The sequence below is a fragment of the Rhinopithecus bieti genome, unplaced genomic scaffold (assembly GCF_001698545.2).
Source record: "Rhinopithecus bieti isolate Rb0 unplaced genomic scaffold, ASM169854v2 scaffold_63861, whole genome shotgun sequence".
Classification (NCBI taxonomy): Eukaryota; Metazoa; Chordata; class Mammalia; order Primates; family Cercopithecidae; genus Rhinopithecus; species Rhinopithecus bieti.
The window spans coordinates 200,266-210,431 of record NW_016824162.1 but is presented as its reverse complement, the minus strand read 5'-3'; the positions used below and the strand labels follow the sequence as shown (position 1 = coordinate 210,431).

Genomic DNA, 10,166 nt, shown 5'->3' with positions numbered 1-10,166 from the left:
GGGGGCTAATGGCCTGCAAGGAAGGCACTGTATTTCCCAACCTCCCTTGAGGCAAAGCGTGGTTATAGTCTTTTGGGAAATGGGCAGAAATGATGACTGCATCTTCTTTCTTAGAAGTTCCAGCCACTCTCTTTCCCTATCCTATAGTCTTGAATGCAGACATGGTGCTGGTGAGATAGTTCTGTCCATTAAGAAAAGGGGAACATCCCCAAAACTGGTAGAACAATCAAACAAAAGGAGCCTGGTTCTTGAATGCCCTCCTAGATCAAAGACTTCTGCTTACCCTGGATAATTTGTTTACCCCGGTCTGTCATATAAGAGGAAAATAAATTTCTACGTTGTTTGAATCAAAAAAAAGAAAAAAGAAAAAAGAAAACAGTTTATGCTTTTTTTATTAAAAGAAAAGGAAAGGTACATTGCAAATATGACTTTACAATTGATAATACAATAGGGTGGGATTTTTTTCCTATCATCCCCTTTATCTGTTTCCTTAAAAAACTGATCCTTTTTGTTACAGAGTCCCCACTGCAGTTTGATAATATGTAATAATAATGCCTATTTTTAAATTGCATTCAGCCTAAGTGTGATATAGCTACAAAACAATCTTTCTATCACGTTCTACTACCTAACATACAACTTCCATCAATCCTGTTGGCGTATATTTTAACCTGATTTGCATATGAATATTTTGTTAGTGGTATTCAGTGTGAATATGATTTTATATCTTAGCTTTAAAACTCAGCATATTATAATCACATAATTTTCTGTTCCTAAATTATTTTGAAAGCTGTAATTCTGCAATGCTGTGACCCATGTGGCACGGGTCAGATGGGGTTACAGGAAGCTGCCAGGGTGGAGCCCTCTCCGCCCCCACCACCGCGGAGGTACTCCCGCCTGTGCCCTGGGAAGGGGAGCTTGGAAATCCCGCTGCAGTGATTTCAAGTCCGAGGGGACGCCGCAGAGTGCTGATGGGTGTTTTTGTTCTTTTCTTCTTTGTGCTTCAGTTAAACAAGAAATCAGGTCCAGAGCCGAGTTTAAGGCATTCGTGGCTTCATGTGTAGCCACTGCCTGTCGGTCTTTGACGTGCACGGCCCTGGGGAGAAGGACAGTGGGGCTCTGTCCGCGCTCCCAAGAGCAGGTCCCCGCGGCCCCGCCTCGGACCCTCCTGGTGTGCGCCCAGTGCCAAGTCCGTCTGTGCTCTCTTATTCAGCCGGAACAAGGACTGTCTGCAGCTGCTAATGATGTCGTGTCAAAACTGAAGCGAGGACACCATAGTGATGGGAGGTGGCTGCCAGGGAACCCACAGCCTGAAAACCCTGCATGAAAGGACAGGAAAGTGACACTAACAAGTTAGTGCCCAAATATCCATTAGGTGGAAAACAGAGTGTGCTACGGATCAATATAAAAAGAGAGAGAAAATGCAAATTAGTCATCCTTGGGTGACTAAACAAATTATATTAAACCAACAAATAACCACTCTTCCCCGTTACTTCCAGCCCGCTCTGCCGGGAGCTGGAAGGAGGGCCTAGAGAGGCCGGCAGAATTTCTGCAGAGCGCGCACAGGGCTTATGTCCCGGCTCTAAGGTGTGGACATGAAATTTTGCAGTCACACGTTTTCCTGTGAATCTGTGATACATTTGTAAAATACATTTTAAAAGTTTGCCTTAAATGAAGTGTGGGAAAATTAATGAAAAATCGCATATGAAGTGCCAGAGACATCATGAATGGGCTCATTCTCTTAGGAAAAGAAGACAATAAGAAAGAGATTAAGCTATTTTGATAGAGTTCATGACTGTGACCCTTGAAAAGTGTAACAGTTGACATGCTTTATGAGTTAGAAGAGAAAAGCTGATTTCTGTTTGTCTAGTTTTGAATTATTTCATGATGTTATTCCTGGCAGGGACTGTATTTGGAATATGCATCATATCATAAATAATTAATTATCTGAAAATTAAACTAGCCAGGATTCTATCTTATTCTCAATGAATAATTTACTACTATTAATTTTAATATAAAAGTAACTATTTTTTCCTGGTTATTTCTGATTATAAAAGAATTATATACTCAGTAGAAAGTTTATGAATCAGTTGAAACTATAAAAATGCAGACACAAAATGTCTATAAGGTATCCACTCAGGGAACCAATACTAACACATCTGGGATATTTTTCAAGAGTTTTCTTTATGTATTTTTTAGAATAACTGAACTCATATTATATATTTTTTAAATTTTGCTTTGGATACAGTGTTATTTAAAACTATAGGAGACGTGCTTAATAAATTTAAAGATTGTATAATCTGTTATTGATATATTATGATTTAATTATTTATTACCATATTAAAGGAAAGTTTAAATGTTTTCCTTATTAAAGGTAATCCTAAATTGAATATATTTGACTTAAATATTTGTCTACCTTTCAGATTATTACCTTAGAATAAATTACCCCAGCAGTGGAATTGCACTGTCAGTAAGTATGAAAAATAATACCATTCTTGTTAATATTGTCAAAATTCCCTTTAGATAAGTTTCTGTTTGACTCTCACTAGCAGTAGCTGAGCTAATGAGCTCTATCCATTATCCTCGTTTCTTTAATATTCATTACGTTAGCACTGAAATCATCTCATTTGAAATTGGATTTTTTTTTAATAATTTAGAAGTTGATATCTTTCGAATGTGTACTAACCAGTTACAATTCATTTTATGTTGTGGTTTATTGGTTCATGGGCTTTGTTTAAAAGATGACCTTGCTTACATGGAATAAATGGGTAATTAATTTGGACAAACACTTCCACTAAAAACAGCTAGAAAATATGGCAAAATATTTGTTAGATACCATGGAAGAGCCAATAACTCAGTGAAGCACTGGGTCAGGGTGAGGGGAGACGTGAAGCCAGGCAGGTGGCCATGGATTTAGGAGTCTTTATCTCAGGAGTTGTTTGCTGGTGTTAGAGGGAACAGCTGAGAGGCTGAGCTGAATTTGGGCAGCTTCAAGGGGACAGAGGATTCAAGACTCGCCAAGAGGAAAGATGACTGGCAAATCTGGGCCTCACTTTTCATTGGGACCCTGAAGAGCTGCTCCCAGGTAGTGAAGTGTAAGTCAGTGGGCCTTACCAGAGACTGCAGCTCAGCTGGGAATCACCTTGGTTATTCACATTGGATTAGAGTCATCTTCAGGTGCCAGTGTCTCCAGGCCTCTTGCAAGAACAAATTAAATCCTCTCTGGGGAAAGATAATGTCATGGTAGATCTGACCTTACTTCTACAGGCAATTTTCCAAACATGATGTCGATATCTGACACTTCTTTTATGTCTCTTGAAATCTTCCCAGTCCTCACTCTTACTTTAGCCACTGTTAGCCACTGTTAGCATGTAGTACATGCTACTGTAGAAGAGGCTCCATTTGATATTTGATAAATAATTTGTGGTATAATCATACAATGAAATTTTCTTCTGCAACGAAAATAAACAGTTCTAGGTACATGCAAAAACATGAATGGCTGCATGCAGTGGCTCACGTCTATAATCCCAGCACTTTGGGATCCTGAGGCAGGTGGATCACTTCAGCCCATGAATTTGAGATCAGCCTGGGCAACATGGTGAAACCTCATCTCTACCAAAAATACAAAAGTTAGCTGGGCACGGTGACATGTGCCTGTAGGACCAGTTACTCAGGAGGCTGAGGTGGGAGGATGGCTTGAGCCCAGGAGGTCAAGGCTGCAGTGAGCCACCTTGCACTCCAGCTTGGGTGACACAGCAGGGACTTGTCTCAATAAATAAATAAACCGATCTTACAATCTTAATATTGAACAAAAGAAGTCAGACATGAAGAATACATATTAAATCATTCTACGTATACAAAGTTCAAAAACAAGCAACCATAAACTCTAACAAAGTAAAGGGAGAAAAATCATATGGCCATTTCAATAAATGCAGAAAAATCATATGATAAAATTCAGTGTTCCTTAGTAAACCTAAAGTAGTGAACATATTCATTAGTGATATATTGAAAGTTTTCCCTTTTAAATTGGATGCCTACTACCGGAGGTTCCTTGCCAGTAAAATAAAGAAAGATAAATAAAATATATAAAGATGGCAAGAGAAATAAATTTGCCATTATTTGCAGACAACATGATTATGTGTGTAGAAAATATAGATGACCTATTAGAATTAATGAGTGAATTTAGCAAGATTGCTGGATAGACTTGAATATGTAACACACAATTTTAGGTTTATATGTCATCAAGGATTAGACAACAAAATTAAAAGTAATACTATTCACAGTGCCATCATAAAACATTAAATATCTAGGGATAAATCTAACAACAGATAAGGTTTCTACACTGGAAACTTGAAAACAGCATTGAGATAAGTTAAAGAAGACAAATAAGCAACGCTACCTACCTTGTCCTTGAATCAGAAGATTGTATATTATTAAGATGCCAGTTTCCTGTGAAATGATTAAACTGATACAATCCCTACTTAGAAATGGCAGCGGTTGTGTGTGCGCATATGTGTAAACTGATAGGATAATTCTAAAATTAATACATTTAGTCCCAAGACACACAGGAAGAAGAATTAAAAATTTGAAGGATTTATACTCTGGATATAAAGATTTATTATTAAACTGGAGTAATTAAAAGACTGTGTCATTGGTGCAAGGATAGATAAACAGACCAAATGAACAGAACAGAGAGTAAAGAAATAAGTCCACATGTATACAGTCACTTGATTGGAGAGTAGTGGCAAAAGGACAATAAATAAATGATGCTAGATTAGCTGCATATCCATAATAAAAAGGTTTAATCTTATCCTCAATTCAAACTCACCACAAAACCAAAACCCAAGTGGGTGATAGATCTAAATGTGATAAATAAATCAATAAAATATCTAAGGACATAACAGGAGAATATATTTTCAAGAGTAGAGAACACTTTCCTAAATGCCAAAAGTGTTAACCATTACCCCCCAAAAAAGTAATTACAGGAAGACTATATTAAAACTAAGACAGTTAATATAAGCCAAATGCAAGCCCCTGAATCACAGAAGATATTTGTTGTGCATATAACTGACAAAGGACCTGTAACAACAACAAAAAAACTTATTTTGAGGTGGGTCTCATTCTATTGCCCAGGCTGGAGTGCAGTGGGGCAATCATAGCTCACTGCAACCTCCAACTCTTGGGCTCAAGTGATCCTCCCACTTCAGCCTCCTGTAGTTAAGACTACAGGTGTGCACCACCATGCCTGGTTAATTTTTTTAATTGTTTGTAGAGATGGGAGCTTGCTATGTTGCCTAGGCTGGTCTTCAACTCCTAGGCTGAAGTGACTCTCCCACCTCGGCTTCTCAGGCACTGGAATTATAGGTGTGAGCCACTGTACCTGGCCTCAAAAATTTTAAAATGCCTAAAATCTATTTTTAAAATGACAAACAACACAATAGAAAAAGTGGGCAAGAGATTCTAACAGGAAATTCGCCAAGAGAATATACAAATGATCAAAACACATATGAAAAAGTAATCACGCTCATTAGTCATCAAGGAAATGCAAATTAAAGCCACAAAGAAATTTTGTTATACACCAAATAGAATGGCTAAAATTAAATAGGATGACAGTAGCAAGCACCTATAAAAATGCAGAGCTCTCATATGCTGCTGGTGAGAATGTCAACTGGTAGAGTTATTTGGAATACTGTTTTCTATTATATATTAAAGCTGAATTTATGCATGCCCTAAATCCCTGTAATTCTGCTTCTAAGTTTAAACCCAACAGAAATGTACAGAGATGTCAAAAGATGTGTACAAGAATGTTTTATAGGAACATTATCTTTAGTAGACAAATACTAAAAACAAATCAAAATTCCATCAAGATTTTAATGAATAAATAAGCTGTGATATATTCATACAATAGAATATTATTCAGTAATTAGGATGAACTAATTATGGCTGCACACAATACAACACTATAAATCTTGCAAACATGATACTGAGAGAAAGAAGCCAGACACAAGAAATGCATACCATATGATGCCATTGTATAACAAAGTTCAAATGAAGATAAACCTAATCTACGATGTTGGAAGTGAGGACAGCGGTTGCCTTTGGAAATGAGCACAGGGTACCAATAGCAAGGAGATTAAGAGGAGCATATGGGGTTTGGGAATTGTTCTAATTTCATGATATGTGCCTTTGTGATAATCCTTCCTGCTGTGCACTAACGTAATATACTTTCTGAGTGTGTACTATTTTTCATTCAAGGTATTCCCAGGATGGAAAACAAATAAGTCGTTTACAGGTTTATGAAATTAAACATTCAAGGGTAGAAGCTGCTTCAAGCTCACTCTGATCTTGTTACTTAGAAATCTTCATTAAATGTGCAAGTGTAACACTGGCAGCAATGTTAAGACACTGACCCAGGGTTTGGCCAAGTGCCTTAAATTTATTCAGTTGGTTTCCCATCTTGGCCATCCTTCATCACATCTTTACTTATTATACTCCATGGGTAATCTCATCCTAGCCAGTGGTGTTAACTACTGCCTCTGTGTTTAAGCCTGTACACCAAGCATAAGTTGAACAATTATAATAATTCCCTCAGTCCCATCTAGTCAAGGGTGATGTTTTTGTTTCTATGGGGAATAATTTGTTGTATTTCACATAGAATTGCATAACAGATATTGTTTGGTTGATGCATGGTCTCAAGGATTGTAATTTGGTTACAATTAGTTAGCTATTAACTAATGATTACTGATCAATGAACTATACCACCTTCTCCCAGCATGGATCATAGCTATTCCTGCCATCCCTTAAGAATCATTCTTCTAAGCCAACTAATGCCCAAACCATCTTTCCAAGGATGTTTGTCTAGCAAACAGCCAGGCTGTGTGGAAATATCTCTCTGGAGCAGAGGGCAGACTTGTTTTCTGCGCAGTGTGATAAAGATGATGTCTCCTTTGGGGAAAAGGCAAGTAGGTTTACTTACAGGGCCCTTATAAAAGATGGGGGTTTCCTGAGCTTGGGGTTCTTTGGCTGCGATGTATGCACAGCTTCACTTGCTTGCCTCTTCATTCCCCTATGGAAATTGCGGGGTGAGGGGACTGAAACAAGCACAAAACTCATGCTGCCTGCTATGCTGTGAGCAAAAAAAAAAAGTTGTTTATGACCTGGGAGTCTTGTCTCTCCTGCCAGTATCCGTGAAAATGTGGCAGGCTAACCTGTTTGTCTCCAAGGAGAGTAAAATTTCAGACCTTTTGTCATTCTTGAAAGAGATATACTTGGCTTCATCTAGTGTTGCTACTATGTTTGCAATACAGCCCCAAACCTAGATTCTGAGTTTAACAGTATCCTAGATAAGTACCAAGATATAATAGGCCTAAACTGCATAAGTTGGACAGTGACCAAACAGCCCTCTTCACTCCCCCTCTGCCTAGGGTGTGGGCTTCACACTACTACCTCCCAAGTAGTCAAGGAGCCTCAGCCTTGATTCGGGGCAAAGAGTCTCGGCCTGTGTTTTTCTGCAGGAGAATAGTCCCTGGAGAGGAGGTTGTGCCAGTTCCCAAACACTGACCAGTGTAACTCAGAATGAAATATTCAATGGCTGATAAGTGATTTGTGTTGATGGTGCTCCCAAAATGGGTAGAATAATAACTCAGCACGGAGTTCTCTTCCATGCGCTTCAAGAAATGTTCTTGATCAGCTTCCAACATTGAAGAATGAGGTGTCTCCATTTCCTCTTCCCTATAATCCTCATAGTCTCTGACCCTATTTTTTAAACAATCTTTCTCTTTAGGCTTTCATCTAGTCTCTTACACTGAGAAGTGTTACTGTCCAAGTGTGCATCCTACTCACCACCCTTCGTTTCTGTTCTCATACAACATTCTCACTTCCTTGCCATATGACCTTGAGTAGTAGAGTCTGGAGACACTGGGGTACATTTGAAAAAAATTAAAGAAAGTTTTTTTGACTTATTTTCCATTCATATTTGTATTTCTAATCCAGCGTGTTCTTCTGACATTTGGAACCATCTATTCAGCTGTATGATGGACATCTTCTCTTGGGTGCCCTCAGGAATCTAAAGCTCAAATGCTGGAGACGCAGCTCCCTGCGTTCACACTCAACACACTCCTCCTCCTTTTGTGGACTCTAAACCAGTGATTGACATTCAGGCCTATTCAAAATAGATTGTGTGTCAGCTCTCACTGAAAGAGGGTGATTAGAAATGCTAATGTCAAGTTCCCTTTGAATCTTCTGAGTGCAAAACACTTGGCTTTCAGAACTTTGTCTTAATGAATGAAAATGAAAGACACACACAGTGAATATTTTTCCACTTGGAAGGATTTATGTGTATTTTATTTACCTCAAGTTGCAACTAACAATTTTGATGGTTCTTGTTGTAACTCTCCTCAGTGACTATAGTATAAGACAACTTCAATGTTTAGAGGGGAAGAAAAGATTTGCAGTAAGAAACATTGTGTTCACTGCCTCTTACCTCTACTTGTGACTCATACTTAACAACATTAAAAGTAATGTATATTTGCAGGTTTCAGGCAAGGAATAGACTCTATTAGGAGTTCCATCATAAAAATATATTAAGAAGTATTTGTACTAATTTGAGTTCTTTCTGTGGATTCTTATTTTGAATATAATTAACATAGTGCAAGCTGAGAGGCCTGCTTGGCATTACTAACACTGGCTGATGGGCATTGTCATTGGTTCTTGATAAGATAATTGTTTTAATAAAAAATTATTTTAAGAAATAAAGATGTAAAAAAGGTAACTATTTTGCTAACAAAATGTTGTGAATTTGAAAATGTCATATTAAGGTGTGCTGGCCTCAAAGGAAGAGTAATAAAACAGCACGAAGTTTAGGGATACATTAGTCAGAAACTCCTTTGACCTTGCCCTTCAGGAACAAACTCATGTCACAGGAAAAAAGAGCAAAAGGAATCAAATAAAAGCCAAGTAAATTAGTCAAATTTTGGTGTTTTCCTCTTTCCTACTGCTAGAAAACCACCCTTAAAATTTTGCTAAAATGTCATTAAATAACAGTTGATACCTCTAAGGGAGGAGACCATCCCTCATATTGTCTTATGTCCAATTTCTGCCTCCAAAGAAAGAAGAAGTAAAAACTAAAAGGCAGAAATGAAACCCACAGGCAGACAGCCTGGCACCGTGCCCTGGGCCTGGTTAAAGATTCACCCCTAACCTAACCGGTTATGTTATCTATAGATTCCAGACATTGTATGGAAAAGCACTGTGAAAATCCCTGTCCTGTCCTGTTCTGTTCTGTTCTGATTACCGGTGCATGCAGACCCCGGTCAGTTACCCCCGGCTTGCTCAATTGATCGCGACCCTCTCACATGGACCCCAGTAGAGTTATAAGTCCTTAAAAGGGACAGGAATTGCTCACTTGGGGAGCTCGGTTTTTGGAGACGTGAGTCTTGCCAAAGCTCCTGGCAGAATAAAGCCGTTCCTTCTTTAACTTGGTGTCTTGAGGGGTTTTGTCTGCCACTTGTCCTGCTTCTCCTTTACCTACACTGAGATTTTTTTGCTGCACAGACCTTCAAGCTTGAGAAGTTTATAACAGTATTGGAATAAAAACACAAAAGATATGCCTTGATGTCATTCTCAACACCAGAGCACCATCTATTACATTGCTCTCCTGTCTTGTGTCTTATTCTCCAGTATTAAATCCCTTCATTTTTCTCTATGTAATCACTGAAGTGGTCTTTCTAAATGCAAAATTTACTGTATCACTTCTCTACTTATAAATTGCAGTGGCCGTTGATTAGTCATAAGCTAAAGAGCAACTTCTCAGTATGTCATTCAGAGTCATTCACAAGCTAGGCCTAACCTATTTCCAGCCTCATCTCTTGACCCCACCCCCCCCAACACCCTGGCTTCACTGTATCCCAGTTATGCTTTAGTGCCCAGCCTTCCCCGAACCTCCACATCCCCCTTGTCAGTTTCACGCCCCTGTGCTCTCTGGGCCTGGGCTCTGACCTCTCTTCCTCACTACAGACTATCTATCGCTGAAGATCCTCTAAGGTTCAGCTCAAATATTACCTCTCAGCCAGGCAGTCCCTCTCACCCCCAAGGAAGAGTAAATTGCTCCATCTCTTTTTTTTTTTTTTTTTGAGACGGAGTCTTGCTCTGTCGCCCCGGCTGGAGGGGAG

The 10,166-nt window shown here is 38.8% G+C and overlaps 1 long non-coding RNA gene across 1 annotated transcript in view; it reads left to right on the top strand.

The window, feature by feature from the left end:
* Positions 1-790: 790 nt before the first annotated feature.
* LOC108522038 (uncharacterized) overlaps positions 791-10,166 on the top strand; it is a 31,225-nt gene continuing 21,849 nt past the window's right edge. The window contains exons 1-3 of the long non-coding RNA XR_001883351.1: positions 791-884; positions 1,005-1,349; positions 2,421-2,467. This is a non-coding gene — a long non-coding RNA (uncharacterized LOC108522038). The remainder of the gene's footprint in view (positions 885-1,004; positions 1,350-2,420; positions 2,468-10,166) is intronic.